Raw genomic sequence first — 17,529 nt, 5'->3', positions numbered from 1 at the left:
CTTAAAATGCATCCTTAGCATTAGTTTTTTTAATTAAAGCTTTACCCTAATAGGACATTGTATTAGACATTATTAAGAGAATTAAACAAAACCACTAAGAACATGCTATATGTTTCCAAACTGTCCTCCTCCCCGTCCTCCTCTTCCTTCCCCTCCTCCTCCTCCTCCTCCTTCTCCTCCTCCTCTTTCCCCTTTCTGTCTCTTTCTCCTGCTTCCTCCCTCTTGTTTCCCCAGAGCTGAGTTCCCCATCCCTGCTTCTTGCCTGTCAATTTCTGATATGAGGCCTCTGTATTGCTTTCTTTTCTGTTGCTGTGAGAAAACACCACGACCAAGGCAACTCATAGAAGGAAGAGTTTATTTGGTGTGTTTGGTTTACAGTTCAGAGGGTTAGTATCTGTAATGGCTGGGGAGGCATCTCAGCAGAGGTGACCAGAGCAGAAAGCTGAGCCACCACATCTTCAAGCAGGCACAGGAAGCAGAATAGTACTGGAAATCTGGTAAGGTTTAAGAACTCTCAATGCCTACCCCCAGTGACCTGCTTCCTCCAGCAAGGACACACTCCTAAAACCTCCCCAAACAGCACCATCACTGGGGACAAAATATTCATATACTTGGAGCCTATGGGGGACATTCTCATTCCAACCCCCACAACCTCTTCTTTTCCAATACCTTTAGCTCCTGTTTATATGTCCATGACACTTCTGACATATTCAATGCATATTACTTCTATTTATTTTTTTATTCCATTATGTCTTCAAAATATTTTTATTCCATTATGTCTTCAACATCCTGCCTGGTATTGTTTCATATGCTGGAGATATAGACAAAATAAACATGCCAGTTTCTGTCTTCGTGAAATTTATATTGTAGTGAAGAGAGTGATGTTGAAAAACAGAATATTCATTATGTTATATGGAGTAAGTGTGGTGTGTCAGTAGGATCACGTAGGCATGAAATGCCTGCTCATTATGGGGAACTCAGGGAATATCTTTTAAACAACATAGCATTTAGGCAAGTCAGAGGCCAAACAAGGCATGACAGAAAGAATGCCAAGCATGGAAGATCCAGGGTGGGGCTGCCCCTGGCATCTTCAAGGAATCTTCAGATCACCAGAATGAAGAAAAAGGGAAAAAAGGGTAAAAGATGAGAGAAAATGCAGAGACAAGCCAGGGAAGGCTTTATGGGCAGTCTTAGGGCTTTGAACTCTATTATGAACGAAATGGGAAACCACTGAGTGTCTTACAGAGCAGATCTGACTTCCACTCTAGAGGCCACTGTAATAATCAAGGCCAGAGATGATGAAGGCTGCAGGGGGGTTGGCAGAGATGGAAGAATACAGTGGACATGTGACCCATAAGACTTTCTGCTGGATTTGAGGCATGAAGGAAAGAAATCAAGACTCAGCTGAGAGATGTTGACTAGGGAAAATCAAAGCTGGAGTTGTCATTTCCAAAGAGGAGGAGGGTCACTAATGAGAAACTTGTGGGGATGGGAACACAGACTCTGAGGGTGGTGGTTACAGACACCAAAGAAAGGTCAATGTATCGACATGGAGTTTAGGGATGAAATCTTGGCTAGAGATGGAAGCAGGAGAATCATTAGCATTCAGGTTCTATCAATGGTAATGTCATTGAATGAGGTCTCAGGGGGATGCACACGGAACAGAAAGACAGTTGATTGCCTGGGAATCGGTTGTACCAACACAGCGATATTGCATGGAGGAAGATGGCCAATAGGGACACTGAGGACCTGGGGCCCTGAGAGGCAAGCAGAGTCGATTTCAGGGGAAAGTGACAATGTGTCATTCGACAGTGGAAGTGCAGTGAGGCTTTATGTTCTGAATGTGTCCCCTACCCCCAAATTCACATTGGAAACTGAAGCCCCAAATCCATATGTTAATCCTGAGAGGCAAGCAGAGTCGATGTCAGGGGAAAGTGACAATGTGTCATTCGACAGTGGAAGTACAGTGAGGCTTTATGTTCTGAATGTGTCCCCTACCCCCAAATTCACATTGGAAACTGAAGCCCCAAATCCATATGTTAATGGTATTAGACAGTGAAAGTTGGTTAGGTGATGAGGATTTGATGAGGTTATGAGGGTGAAGCTAGAGGCTTTATGAGAAGAGCTAGGATGCTGCTCAGTGTTTACTATGTCATGTTATGATGCATCAAGAGGCCCTGACAAGATCCCAGCACCCTGCCCCTGGACATCCCAGCTTCCAGACCTGTGAGCTAAGTAAATGTCTGTTCTTTGCTAAACACCCAGTTTTGGATGCTTTGTGTGTTTTTTGTTTGCTTGTTTTTGTAGATCTTGGGTAATTTGTGTTTTTTTTTTTTTTTTTTTTTTCGCTGTGTTTTTGTTTAGCCGTTTTTGTAGATCCTGGGCCCTTTGCAATTCCAGCATAATCCAGAGAAGGATAAAGCTGAAAACATGACCCACGGAGTAATGTGGAGATCACTGGAGACTTGGACAAAGCAGGTTTAGTAACAGCCATAAACGGTGTAGACAGCTCCTCCAAGATTTTTTGCAGCTGGGCTTTGTGACTTTTGCCTCCCAGTGCCAAGGAGGCTGAGGCAGGTATGGATTGTTGTGAATTGGAGGCCAGCCTGAGCTACAGAGTAACAGGCTGTCTACTGGTGCCAGGTATAGGACAGCAATGAATATTAGCAGGTTAAGTGTTGGTTTAGACTGATTCCTATGTCCTATACCTTTTAATGCATAAAATTAAATTTTTGTCTTTGGAGTCCAGTTGGCCTGTTAATGATGAATTTGCATTTTGACTCTTCCTGGGCAGGTTTGCAATATGATAATCATATTTTTTAAATTAGTTTATTTTCCGTGGGTGTACTCACATTTAAAAGTATGAACCACAGTTAACTAGTGGTCTCAGGGGTAGTATTGCTTAGTTGAAGTATGCTGTATTAATTTGGGGGGAGTGACTCAAAGTAGCCATGTTTTGTGTTGACATAAAACTGTTAAATGATTGTTGGTTACACTTTTAAGTGAATCTGTCTTCTATTTTATGAGGAACCCAGTACAAGTCATTAAATGTTGTCTAATAATGACATCTGCATAAGACTTGTAATAGCTAAAGTTAAGTGGGCTCAAAGGAATTTTTACCATTAAAGTCTGTGTTTAAACACCCAAAAAATGTAAATAAATAAAAATCAGAGCTACAGATGTAGTTCGATAGCAGAGTAACTTCTTAGAGTTCTTAGTCTCCACCTACTTTCAGTCTCTCAGGCTGCTTCCTGCATGAAGATGTGAGCTCTCAGCTTTTGGCTGCTACTACCAGGCCTGCTGCTTGCTGCCAAGCCTCCTGCCCTGACAGACTCTTACCACTCTGGAACCTTAAGCCAAAAAGACCCTCTTCCATAAGTTGCCTTGGTCATTGTGATTTATCAAAGCAACAGAAAAGTGACTAACACGCCTCCTCCCAGGAGCTGGTCTCTTCTCACCATTGATCTAAAAAGTGTAAAGCAGTGAATGACCTGGGAACACTCAGGACTGAGGCTGCTGGGGTGAGGATGACCCCCGCCTCTTTTAGCTCTTCTCTAATGTTTTACCTGTCTCTCTCTTCTCTGTTTTGACATTCTTTTGTTCTGTAATTTATTCATTTGTATTTAAAATTTTTTTGTACGATTGTTATGCCTGCATGTATATTAAGCACACCCACGTTGTGTGGTGCCCCGGGAGGCCAGAAGACTGCACCAGAGCCCCTGGAACTTATAGATGGTTGTTAGCCTCTGTGTGGGTGCTGGAAGTCAAACCTAGGTCTTCTGCAAGAGCAGCCAGTGCTCTTAGTGGCTGGCCCATCTCTCCAGCCCCAATGCACCTCGATATTTTTTTTTTATTTTATCATTTTTATTTTATGTGTACGTGTGTATTGCCTACATGTAGGTAAGTGCACCTGTGTAATGCAATGCCTGCAGAGGACAGAAGAGGCTGTTGGAGCCCCTGGAGCTAGAGTTATGGACAGTTGTTTGTTGCCATGTGGGTGCTGGGATTCAAACCCAGGTCTTCTGTAAGAACAACCACTGTTCTTAACCACTGAGCCATCTCTCCAGGCCTCTCTTCCTCTTTGTATGTGTTCAGAATTCATCTCAGTAAACACAGAGGCCATGTGGGAAATGAAAGTAAATAATAATTACTTTCTGCCTTTGAATAGTTCATAGACTAGTCTAGGACATTTCTCATTTTCTGAGACTAAAAACACTGGAAAAAGATAATTCTTTTTGGAGTGACATTATTAGCTCAGTTGTGAACATTATCAACTTGAGCTGCCCATGAGAGACGCAACGGAATACTGAATGGTTCATCTGATGCATGTTGGGCCCGATATCATTCTACTAGTAATTGCTTATGAGGTATGTGCATGGTCCAACCAGTGTTCAACTCACCTCAGGTTCCTGCGACCCAGTAGGCCTAGTGCCGGGCTTTATATTCTGTAGTTTTAACAAACTCCCACATGATGCCAATTAATACAGACCCACAAACTTCATCTTCAAGATGAAAGGTCAGAAGACAGGCCCATGCAGATAATTTTGAGTGTGCTAATTGCTATAATAACAAGGGTGCTGCATGAATATAGCTTAGCTAGTGGATTAGGACAAGACCATGTAGGTCGGCGTCAAGAATGTGTACTTGATTTTTAAAATGATGTAGTATCTTGGAAGAATTTTAACAGATAAATGACTTGGTTTTGTGCAAAATGCTGACTGAAAGCTACCGACATGTCAGCTGCTATCTAGACACAACAATGAACAAAGAGCAAGAAAAACGCTCAGTGCACAAGACCCAGGCTGACTCGTCAGACAACACCCAGCACGGAACGAGGGGAACGGGCAGCAGGCCCCAACCTAGCCAAGGAACTATCGGCAAATGATTACTGTGGGTGAGGGAGAGTAGATCTTCTTTAAGGGAGTGACTCGAGATAGGCTGATTAGACGCCAGTGGATAAATTTGTACTTTTGCACCAAGAGATGCCTGGATAGAAATATATGACAGAATACCTGAAATCTGGGCGGGGGGAGGCTATGAGAGTGAGAAGTGGGGAGGGAGTCTAAATTTGATTAAGATGTATTATATAAAATGCACAAAATGCAATAAAAATATTAAAAGTGAAAAAAAAAGAAAAGAAAAGCACTCACCAGAGCTGAAGATCATAGGCAAACAAATAGATGAAGTGGTTTCATACTGTGAAAGTCCTGGGAGTAAGGAAATAAATGAACAAATAAATAACCAAGAAACACGGTTGAGTCTGAGCAGTGCTCTACTGGGGAATGATTGCTGAGCTTAGATTCTAACCAGGCAATGGAACTAGTCACACAAGAAAATGGAAGAGTCACCCTGGGCCCAGGAAGCCAGGAGGCAGCAGCACCGGGACAGAGGCGATCAGGGAGGCAGGAGTTCTTTGTGGATCAGTCAAGTCGGTGTGACTGGAGCTTAAAGAACAGGAAGGGACATGGTACAAGCAGGTCAAAAAACCAGGTTGACCCAAATCATTTAAAGGCTTTGAAAGTTGCAATACAGAATGCCTTTTTAAAAAAACAATACGAATGCAAGAATTCCATTTTTTTGCACTTAAATATTTTATTTAGAGCTATTTCAGCATAAAATGTAGTATAACCTATTGATACATGCTTTGTGGGAATTTGAAAATGCAACAATAGTACTGAGGATATTTCCTTTTCTGACAAACTCATACATATATAAAATATATAGCAATCATATTCCCACCCCCACCATCCTCATCCTTTTCCTACTCTTGCTGACGACCTGCCTCTCCTCACCTAGTTCCCCTCCTACCCCTATGTCTTTCATGTATTCACTCATTCATTCATTAAAAAAATATTTTATTATTTTTATTTTATGCATATGAGTGTATTGCCTGCATGTGTGTGAGTGCACCCAAGTTGCGCAATGCCACGGAGGTCAGAAGAGGGCATCGAATTGCCCTGGAACTGGAGCTAAGGATGGTTTGTAGCCGCCATGTGGGTGCTGGGAATTGAACCCAGGTTCTCTGCAAGAGCAGTCAGTGCTCTTAACTGCTAAGCCACCTCTCCAGCCCCTCACTCATTCATTTCTGTAGGCCGTGTGCTCGTAACCACAGCTGCTGCATGTTCATGATTGCTACAGCCGTGTCATATGCAGAAGACAGCGTTTCGCAGCACCGTTCTCAGTTCTCTGGCTCTCATAATCTCTCTGCTCCTTCTTCTGAGATGTTCCCTGGACCTTGGAAGGAGCGGTATGGATGTCCTGCATAGCACTGAACATTCAACAATCACACTTGGCCAGGTGTACGTCTCTACATTAACTATCTCCTCCTGCAAAGAGAAGCTTCTCTGACCTGGGCTGAGAGTAGCACTCTCAGACTGGGTATAAATCTAAAGTCTTAGGAGGCAGTTTAGCTACATGTCCACTTAGCAAAATATCAGTAGTACATTCTCTCCTTTGACCTGCCCAACTATAGCCTTTTGCCCAAGTTTACATTACCAGACACACCTTCCCTCCTATGAAGCAGGCCTCAAGTATAGTCAGAAAGTGGTTAGTTACCCCCTACACAGACTTACTACTTTTCCCATAGTGGTCATATCTTGCCTGGTAGGTCAATATTATAGCACACAGCGTCCACAGATGGAAAAGACTGTTGACAACTTTTTTCTTCTAGGAACCTGCATAGTGCCTTCCAGCAGTATGAAGGTGAGCCAGCAGGGAGGAAGCTTCTACACAAAGAAATAATCCAATTTTTTAAAAAATGATAACTCATGCTGTTGTGTGAAGGTTGGGTGAAGAGTGTGAATTCCTTGGGCATGCTCAGCACTGTTCTGTAGGAAAATGAAGCTACAGCATTTACAAAGCAATGCCACGTTACAGTTATGCCTGAATAAAAACAGCTCGACTCCCAAGAGTGGATCCTGACTGCTGAGAATCTGTTCCTTTGGAAGTCTCTTGGAACTGGGCTCTTGAAGCAGGGCTAGATTGTTCTTTCATTGAAACAATGTCTAGTATGAAACGGGGAAGTAAAAGCAAGACCCTTATCAGAGAGTTTTACCCTTTCTGAACCCTAGACCGAGACCAGCATGCACACAGCCACAAACAGATGTTATCAATTTAATCTTATCTATTGTTTGCAACACAAATGGGATCATCTTCGTATCTTCATTGTTTCCAACAAATATCCCACATGTGTGCAGCACTTTCTTGAATATGCAAAACACACACACACACACACACACACACACACACACACAAACACTCATACATTGTTTTGGGGTCAAGGGCAAGGAATGGCCATGAGGAATTAAAACTACATGTTTTTAGTTACAAGAGGAACTCAAGGCTCAGTAAACTTGTTTACATTATAAACAAATGAAGACTAACTTTTTGGTTGTATGTCATTTGTTCATAGTATGTCATATCATAAAAATCATTGCTACAGAACTTGTCAGCAGCATACATAATGGCTCAGAGGGGAAAGAGAAGTGCCTTTGCAACAGCTACTAAGGAGAGCCCCAAGTGGGGAAGTCAGTGCATCTTTCCAATGAGGTTATAAGGAAGTGAGATTCAAAATTCAAAATTCAAATAGTTCTCAACTCTCTTGAGTCTAGATATGGGAGGCCAGGAACGCCTCTTTAACTCTCTTATAATATCTTCTCCATAACTGATACCCAAATGACTTACAAAAATCAGTTTGGGGGGAGCTTAGTACTGAGAGACTCATCCTAGAACTTTGCCAGTATAGACATACGTCAGGTGATTTCTGAATTCAGAGGAGGTTGGGATTACCAAACAGGTCTCTACCTTCTTCCCCAAAAGAAATGAGCATTATACTTACCAGTTTTTGAGTTCCAGTCTGAGTCTTGTTTATTCGGTGCTGCTGATTTGTCTATAACACAAGTAAATGCGATTTCAGGGTTTTCGGGATGAGTCCGTCTTAAAAATGATAGCTGGTAAGGTTCTGGCCCCTCCCAAAGGTGCTCTCTTGCTCTTTGCTGAGACTGGTTGGAAATCTTGTTGCAATGTTTAAGGTAAGGCAAATCATGAGGCATGCACTCAGCTGTAATCCTCATTTGTATTTTATTGTAAATGAGTTTCATATCCTTCTTGAGAGAAGGTTTTGGCTGGGAAACTGGACGTTCAGGCCCCAGAGTGGAGGGTAAAGGGCTTGGGGGAGTAGAATGGGGAAGGGAAAGGGGAAGAAGCAGCTTAAGGCACTGCACTTGGTTTCCTTCACACATTTGCTCAGAGGGAGCAAACTGCTGCCCCTCTCCCAGACGGAGGGCTCTTAAACTGATGAAAGAAGAGGAAAACTGGCTCTACATTTGCATTGTTTCTACTTGATTCATTTCTAATGGAAGCTGTGTATCTTAGTGGTTGCATTTCTTTTAAAGGGACACTTTGATCTGCCTTCTGGACCACTTTGGCTGTAAGGCTGCATCCTGCCACTTTCAGAACAGGATGGTTTGTGAAGCCTCAGGGACTCAACAACAAATAGAGAATGGAACCCTTCGAATCCAATGTCTTAGAAACAGAGAGGAGGCAAAGGGGGAAGGGAAGACTTGGTTTGTGAAGCCTCAGGGACTCAACAACAAATAGAGAATGGAACCCTTCAAATCCAATGTCTTAGAAACAGAGAGGAGGCAAAGGGGGAAGGGAAGACAATCATCGCTTACTGAGTACTGTCTCTATACACAGCTCTGCCTGGCCTCTCCTGCATAGGTGATCTCAAGGGCTCTTCATTTTTCTCTTGTTCTCCTTGGAGTCGTCAGGATTACAGATGGACTCGGGAACCCAATACACCTCCTGCAGGTCATGTGTGCGTGCGAGCAGTAGTGATCCCTATGCGTGTCAGCTTGTAACACATCCTGGAAGCTTTACTAAATATTTCCCTTAACGATCTCAGCGTTGACTTGGGTCTCATTCATAGATTCATTTTTATGATAAAATGAGTGACTCTAAAAATGCCAAGTGGCTTGTCCAGAATCCATACTGCCACGAACAAAGCCAGACTGATGATTCTAGAGTTCACAAGTTTATCCATTATGTGGTCACCTTTTACTTAGGAAATACACGATGTTGCACCTGCTTTGGAAGAAAACTGGTCCTGAGTTTGTCTCTGAGGTCTTCAGCCTCCTTAATTTTTGACTCCTTTCTGTCAAAAGGCATCAAATAGCCGTTTCATATTATATATCACAATACTCTTGTCACTCTTTTTCCCTGAAAAACATTACCCAACATCATCATCTTGCCCACTCTACTGCTGTGCTTTTTAGGCATAAACACAATTACGGATTATTAAAATCTTTGTGAAGTTCTTTTTCTCTTCTGACACTTTTTAGTGGTCAAGTGGCAGATCCATATGCTTACTGACCATGATTTGGGAATGACTTGGAATACCTGGGCTTGTGAGCCTCCTGTCAAGGGTTTCCTAGTTGTCTAGAGACACCGAGCCCCAGAACTGCCTGATGGGCACATCCTCTCTGGGACAGAAGGAGCACTTACTCATGCACCATCATGTACCATCAAGCACGTGGGACTGTTCTGATTGGCCCCACAACTCTGAAAATCAAGACATTGTTCCTGCTGTCACAGCTCACAATGCAGAGCTGGAGACAGACACTGAGAAAAGAGCTTCAAATGAAAACTGGGCGATCTCACCTCCACTGTCCCTTCTCAGTGCATCGACATCTCTTTGCCCCAGGCTCCCAGGTACCCCCAATCTCCGCTCTTCTTCTCTCCCTGCTGCTGGTTGGAACATCCCTATTTCATTCCTTCTAATGGGTGATGGTCACGTTTGACCCATGAAACCCACAGCTTGGTGGTCCTTGGGGATCCTACTTTCTCACCACAACACAGAACATGTCATTTCTGGTCATCAAAATGTGAGTTTTAACCCAATTGACAACTGGTTCTTCACTGGATGCTAGCTGGGTGTCCTTTAATTCAGTTCTGCTCTGCTGCTCTCTGCCTCAGGTTAAGTAAGGGTTCAGCCCATATCAGATGTCAGGGATAGTCCCAGGATGCAGCTTGTGTTTGGAGCCAAGGGGTCCTAAGTCAAGGTTTTCATGATCCCCTAATTGGGTTTGACTTACTTGCTCAAGCACCACTCAGGGTCACAAACATCCTAGCCCTAAGGAGGCACAGGTCATCTGCTGCTCTTGACATCCTCGTTTGGGCAGTTTTCAGGGAAACACACATCTCTATAGGCAGTTTTAAGTTTTTCAGTTTTGTTGATATTTCTTGACTCTCAAGAAAGGCAAACTAGAGCCTGGGGTGAGGGACATTCTTCCCTTCTCATGTTCTCTTACTTTTCCCTGCCTTTTTATCCTACCTCAGAAAGAAAACAACAAATAGTTTCTGCACAGCAAGAAGGCTATAATTTCCCAAAGGTAAGAGTCTCCTCCATCTTCTTCAAGCCTCTGTTCCTAACATTTAACTCACTCCTTAGCACAAGGTAGACACAGATATTTGTGCAGTAAAGAGACAAGTTTGTACCACGGCAGAAAAGATAGACATGCAATGGTCTATAATAAGGGGCCAGCGAGATGGCTCAACTGACAGAGCGCTTGCTGCACAAACCCAATGATGTGAGTTCTAACCTCAGAACTCATGTAAAAGCAGGAGAGAAAGTTGTCCTCTGACCTCCGCACACTCATGGCATGATCATCCATGCGTATACATCATATGCACAATGATAATTAATACTTTTTAAAAGCTCTGCAGCAAAATGGGACAAGTACTCATTCAGTAAGTACTGGCTGAGCATCCACTCAGTATGAGGCTATCAAGACGAACAGACAAAGCCTTTGCTCTTGCAGCGTCACACTCAAAACTCTGTATGAGTAAGTACTGTAGATCTGATGAGTGGTGTGCAATGATGCAGGAGTTAGAAGCGTCCAGAACACCATGTGTTGGCCTGACTCATATGAAACCTGGTAGCTGCCAAGGAAGTCCGATTATTTCTGAAAAGCTGCAGGACTGATATGTTTGGAATGTTTCATGTAAAAAGAAAAGATAATATTAGGAAAGACTGGGGACGGAGTAAGTTCAAGAGTCAAGGCTTAAGAGCAATGGGCCTTTTCCAAGATGTTTAAGTAGGATCAAAGTACCGTGAGTTTTAATTTTTAGAAAATTATTCTGCTTGGAGGAGGAAGACTATGAAGAGCCCGAGAGTGAATGGGAGGAGACCTACTTCAGTCATCTGGGTGTGAGATGGTATCAGTTTCAATTATGAAGATATTAGAGACCAAAGAAATGGGCATGCAAACGTCTCAAAAGCAGAATTGATGGGCTGTAATAACTGGTTGATGGGTGGGGTAGGTGAGAGAGTGTGAAAGTTCTATTTTCTGAGTGTGCAGGCACCAGAACAGAATCATTTTTAAAACTCTACAAACATGTATTAACTGTATGCATTACTGAGATTCAGTGTGATAAATCCATACATGAGTGTGGTATGCATTAATCAAATACAATCATCTTTTCCACACTCCCCCACCCTTCCCAATCTCCAGCGGCCACTATTTTACTTTCCTTTTTAAAAATTTATATATTAGTTTTATTTTATGTGTATGGGTGTTTTGCCTGTATGTGTGTAAGTGCACCCATGTCATACAATGCCCATGGAGGCCAGAGAGGTTGTTGGATCCCCTGGAACTGGAGTTATAGGTGGTTGTTAGCTGCCATGTAGGTCCTAGGAATTGAACCTGGGTCCTCTGAAAGAGCAGTCAGTGCTCTTAACTGCTGAGCCAACTCTCCAGCTCAGGGTCACTATTCTGTTTTCAAATTAGCCTGTATTTTAGCTTCCACATATAAAAGAGAATGTGTAGTATTTGTTTTTCTGTGTCTTACTTGATTTGCTTACCACAGTATCTTCTAGTTCATTCTGCATATGACAGCATTTCATTCTTTATGGTTGTATAAAACTTGTGTGTGTGAGTGCACATGCATGTATATGCATATGTGTTTTAAATTTTATTTATCCATTTTTTGATGATTGTCAGCTAGGCTGATTTTGAATATTAGTTATTGAGAATAGTCCTGCATGAATATGGCTATGAAGGTATCTCTTTGATTTGTTGATTTCCTTTCCCTTGAATAAACCCAGAAGTGGGGCAGCTAGATTATGTGTTAGTTTTGCTTTTAGTTTTTTGAGGAACCTCCACACTATTTTCTGGTGTGACTATATTAATTTACATTCCCACAAACATTGCAACTGCATGAGTTCCTTTTTAATCTACATACTCACCAGCATCATAGCTAGATGATGATAGACAGACAGATAATGATGATCATCTGATAGATAGATGATAGATAGACAGACTGATGTATAGATAGACAGATGATTGATGATAGATAGATGATAGATAGATAGATAAATAGATAGATAGATGGATAGATATATAGATAGATAGATGATAGATAGATAGATAGATAGATAGATAGATAGATAGATAGATGATAGATAGCTAGGCTAGGATAGACACCCATTCTAACAGGGTAAGATGGCTTCTCATTGCCATTTTGATTTACATTTTCCTGATGACTCAGAATTGTGTATTTTATGCAAAGCACTGTTGGTTAAGTTCTGGACATGAGTCTGAACTTGAGATTATTGTAAGAGGGATAAGTGGGAATGTTCAACAGTGTAGCAGAAACTCATCAGGTGACCATATAGCCCAACACTATTCCACTAGTAATTACAAGGGAGGTATATGAATGACCCAATCTAAACCAACTACAACATGTTGACTCACGGGCTACCGTGGCTGCTTCACAGAAGAGCAAGCCTCACTGGTACAGCAAAATTTCTTCTCTTAACCTGAGTGAAGAGAAGTGGATTATTTATACTCTGGCTGCAGAGCTATGAGCCTATCAAGTCAGAGCTGTTGATGAGCACAACCCCTATGTGAGGATTATATCAGTTTAAACGAATTAAGATACTGTATATAAAGTGAAAAGACAGTAAGAAAGAGTCTAAGGACACCAGGACTTCCTTTCTTCTGCCCCTGATTTGGTTACAGGAGCTAAGAGTCAGCATCTGTTTCTTGCTTTCTGTTTGTGTATCTTTTTGTATCTTTTTGGGGGAAGCTACACAGGAAGATATTAGTTTATCATGACCATGACAGTGCTAATAATATAGATCAGTATGCACTCAGATCTGCAATCTAGAATTCTGAGAGAAAGAGAAAGAAAGAAGAGAAAGAAAGGGAATGAGGGAGAGAGGAAGGGAGAAAGGAGAGAGAGAAAAAGACAGACACACACAGAGAGAGAGCCTATTGTTGATGTACATAAAGAATTCAAAGCAAGGAGTAGACCAGATCACCAAAAAAGAAAGAGAAGCAGTAGTTAAGGTAGTCTAGGCACTAAGAAACTCTAACACTGAAGAGGCTTGAGAGGAGGATAAGCTTGCCAGGAGGTTGAGAAAAATGCCTCGAGCTACTGGGGGAAATGGTAGAATGTGGTGTTCCAGAACACAAGAATGTTCTGTTGGCTTTGCTTTTGAGTGTGTACCTTGAACTTGGGATCTTTACAATGTTCTAGGCACGTGCTCTGCCACTGTTTCACATTTTGGGACACAGGCTCTTGCTATGCAGCCCAAGCTGCCTCGGAACTCCCTATGAAGCCCGGACTGGCCTCCAATTCACAGCAATCCCTTAGCTTCCCATGTGCTGGAATTACAGGGGTATGTCACACACTTGACGGCCAACTGTGCTTTGAAGAGATAGTGGTCGATGCATAGAATGTTTAAGAGAGAGAAACTGAAACGCAGCCAGTGCATGGACACCCTGGAGGTCACTGCTGACATCACCACAAATAAGAAGGGTCAAGGAAGAAGAATGAGCAGAGGCCCCTGGAAAGAACTGATGAGGAAATGGAAGTGAGGGAACAGAACTTGAGCAGGAAAATGATTCTTTTTAGATTCTTAGGCATAGGAGAATATAGAGGGCTAGCAAAACCAAAAATAACAAACAACAACAAAAAATGCTGCAGACAGAGTTCATTATAGGCTATGGTTTTCTGTTTTGTTTTGAAGAGGTGGCAAAGAAACTAAACTTTAGATCTAAAAATCTATTCCAGCACAAAGGAAGAAGCAACTAAGTTCCTAGTTGAACAAGTTTCCCCTAAGAAGATGGTCTTGAATTGCAAGCAAACCTTTCCAACAGAAAAGGGCTTCACACACAAAATGAAGATTGTAAGCAGGGACATGGTGGCAAGTGTGGTCCATAGCTCTTTGGATCCTGTTGCAGAGAACAGAAACCCTACACAAGACCTTTCTGAGCCTTCTTTTTTCTTCAATTCCACCTTTACAAACAGAATGAGCCTCATGGCATTCTTCATAGAAATAGAAAAAAACATCCTAAAATTCATATGGAAGCACAAAGACACTGGATATCAAATCAATCCTGAGCAAAAAAGAACAATGCTGAAGAGATTACCATACCAAGTTTCAAACTATATTACAGAGCTTTAATAATAAAAACAGCATGACACAGGCACAAAAATAGACTTGTAGATCAATGGAACAAAATAGAAGACCCAAACATGAATGCACACAATTGCAGCCATCTGATATTTGACAAAGATACCAAAAATACACACTGGAGGAAAGATGACATCTTCAACAAATAGTGCTGGGAAAATTGGATTTCTGTGTGTAGAAGAATGAAATTAAACCCATACCTATCATCCTGCACAAAAATCAACTCCAAATGAATTAAAGACCGCAATGTAAAATCTGTAGTGCTGAAACAGAAGAAAACATAGGCAGAACCACATAAGATATAGGGGCAGGAAATGATTGTCTAAATTGAACTTCGTTTGTTCAGAAAGTTAGGTCAACAGCTGACAAATAGAACCTCATTAAATGAAAAAGCTTCTGTACAGCAAAGGAAGCAATCAACAGAGTAGGAAGAGGAAAGCTCACAGAGCAGGAGAGAATCTTTACCAGCTATACATCTGATAGAGAATTAATTTCCAGAATACACAAAGAACCCAAAAAACAAGGAATCAAGAAAACAAAATGACCCAATTAAAAATGGGCAACAGAGCCTGGTCTACATAGTGAGTTCCAGGACAGCTGGGGCTACAGGGAGACCCTGTCTCAAAAAGCCAAAAAAAAAAAAAAAAAAAAAAAGGGCAACAGGTCTGAACACCGAGTTCTCAAAAGAAAAAATAGAAAATGGCTAAAGCATAGCTTAAAAAGTATTCAACATCCTTAGCAATTAAGAAAATGAAAATTAAAACTACTTTAAAATTTTATCTTACCCCAGTCAGAATGGCTAAGATCAAAAAAATAACTGACCACAAATGCTGGTGAGGATGTGGGAAAGCAAGAACCCTCATTCACTGCTGGTGGGATTGCAAACTGGTGCATCCACTGTGGAGATCAGTGTGGAGAATTCTTTTTTAAAAAACACTGAAACTAGACCAACCATATGATCCAGCTATACCACTCCTTGCATATACGCAAAGCATTCAATTTCTTACTACAGAAAGACTTGCTCAGCCATGTTTGTGGATACTCTTTTCACAATAACCCTCAACCAATGGATAATGAGATGGAGTACACTTACACAATGGAGGTCTAATTCAGCTATAAAGGAAAATGAATTTTCAAGCAAATGGATGGAGCTAGAAGCTGTTATGCTGAGTGAGATAAGTCAGATTCAGAAAATCAAATGATGTATATTCTCTCTCATTCGTGGCTCTTAGCTCCAAATCCTTAGATATGAGTATATATTGTGATACAACTGCAGGAACCAGGAACCTGGGGTGGGGGTGGAGAAGGACCTGGCAAGAGAGGGGTAGTAGGACACAGGTGTTAGCAAGGGGAAAATAAATGGGGAGGGAGGAGGGAGGGAGAGAGAGAGAGAGAGAGGACATAAATAATATTAGGTGGTATGAAAAACTACAGTGTTACCATGTCATATTACATGTCACATTATAGTCAGACCTAAACAAGCAGCTTGACTCCTAACCTTAGTTTTGGGGTTTTTTTGGGGGATCTTTTTGAGACAGGGTCTCCCTATAGCCCCAGCTGTCCTGGAACTCATTATGTAGACCAGGCTGGCCTCGAACTCACAGGGATCCGCCTGCCTCTGCCTCCCGAGTGCTGGGATTAAAGGCATGCGCCACCATGCCTGGCCTAACCTTAGTTTTTAAGAGAAGGGTCAATCCATGCTTGTAGTTCCCCAATCTGATGCTGGATAGATGGTTTTGAATAAAGTATAAGTGAGGCCTAATTCAGGAGCTTGGTTCCAGGAGACGTCTGGAGAAACAGGCACCATCTGAATTCAGGCCCACCCTTAAAAACTAAGGTTTTATTCAAAACCATCTCTCCAGCATCAGTTTGAGGAACTACAAGTGTGGATCCACCTTCTCTTATCAGACAATCTTGCCCTGTCATTCCTAGGCCTAAAACATCTCATATCCACAGTGTCAAGCATTCTTCTCAATCTTCATTGTTTTCAAAGAAGATGCATGGACTGCCTTTCGGTGCTCTGATTTGTTCATTCTCAAGCCTACACACATTCATTCACAATCTTTGGTAGAGCAACAAATCAAGGCTCTGAAGGAGCAGGGCGCCGGGTCACAAGAGCACATGGCTCAGTGAGTTTGCTTTGATTGCAAAGGTAATTGGAAGTTATTAGTCCAAATCCTGTCCATTTTATAAAAGCCATTCCTACAAAGAAAGAGAAATATATTATTTCATAAGCCCAGTGAAAAATATACATTCAATATACACACGAGTGCATGTATATAGCTGAAGGCTATATAACAAAAATCCCAGTGCCAGGCAAGGGAAGCCTCCCATTGAGTTGTTGTCAGGATATTTCAAGAGAGTCCCAAAATATTATGGGATATTGCTACAGCTCTTGATTTCCTCTAAGAACTTGAAGGTAAGACCCTACTACTGAAGACACCTGTGCTGGATAGCTTTCGTGTCAACTTGACACACCTGGGTTGAGGGAGCCTCAATCAGGGAATTGCCTCTATTGGACTGGCCTGTGGCCATGTCTGAGGGGCATCTTCTTGATGAGTGATGTGGGAGGGCCCAGCCCACTGTGGGTGGTGCCACCCCTGGGCAGGTAGGCCTGTGTTGCATAAGAAAGCAGGCTGAGCAGGGGCCAAGGGAGCAAGCCTGTAAGCAGCGTTCCCCCATGGCCTGTGCTCCAGCTCCTGCCTCCAGGTTCCTGCCCTGAGTTCCTACCTTGGGCTCCCTGATGAACTGCGTGCGACCTGGGAGATGTAAGACAAATAAACCCTTTCCTCCCCAAGTTGATCTTGGTCAGAGTGCTTTGTCACAGCAATGGAGAAACAAACCAAGACAGTAATTGGTACTAGAGTGTGGGGAATTGCTGTGACAGACCTGACCTTGATGTTTTGGGGAGGACTGTGGAAGTGTTTGGAGCTTTGGGCTGGAAAGGTCATTGCGTGCTCAGAATTTGTTGCTGTGGAGCTTGGAACAGTTATGCTGAAAGAGCTGTAGACGATGGAGGCCTGGCTTGTGAAGCTTCAAAGGGAAGC

General features: G+C 42.3%; 1 long non-coding RNA gene across 1 annotated transcript in view; it reads right to left on the bottom strand.

Annotated features, from left to right (window-relative positions):
• Window positions 1-5,150: 5,150 nt before the first annotated feature.
• The window catches only part of LOC115070112, a 28,583-nt gene continuing 16,204 nt past the window's right edge, over window positions 5,151-17,529 (bottom strand). The window contains exons 2-3 of the long non-coding RNA XR_003849303.1: window positions 7,838-7,888; window positions 5,151-5,207 (exon numbers count right to left, since the gene is read on the bottom strand). This is a non-coding gene — a long non-coding RNA (uncharacterized LOC115070112). The remainder of the gene's footprint in view (window positions 5,208-7,837; window positions 7,889-17,529) is intronic.

Source organism: Nannospalax galili, unplaced genomic scaffold (assembly GCF_000622305.1).
Source record: "Nannospalax galili isolate Female #2095 unplaced genomic scaffold, S.galili_v1.0 scaffold72, whole genome shotgun sequence".
NCBI lineage: Eukaryota > Metazoa > Chordata > Mammalia > Rodentia > Spalacidae > Nannospalax > Nannospalax galili.
Note: the sequence above shows the minus strand (reverse complement) of the source record. Positions and strands in the feature narration are given on the sequence as shown.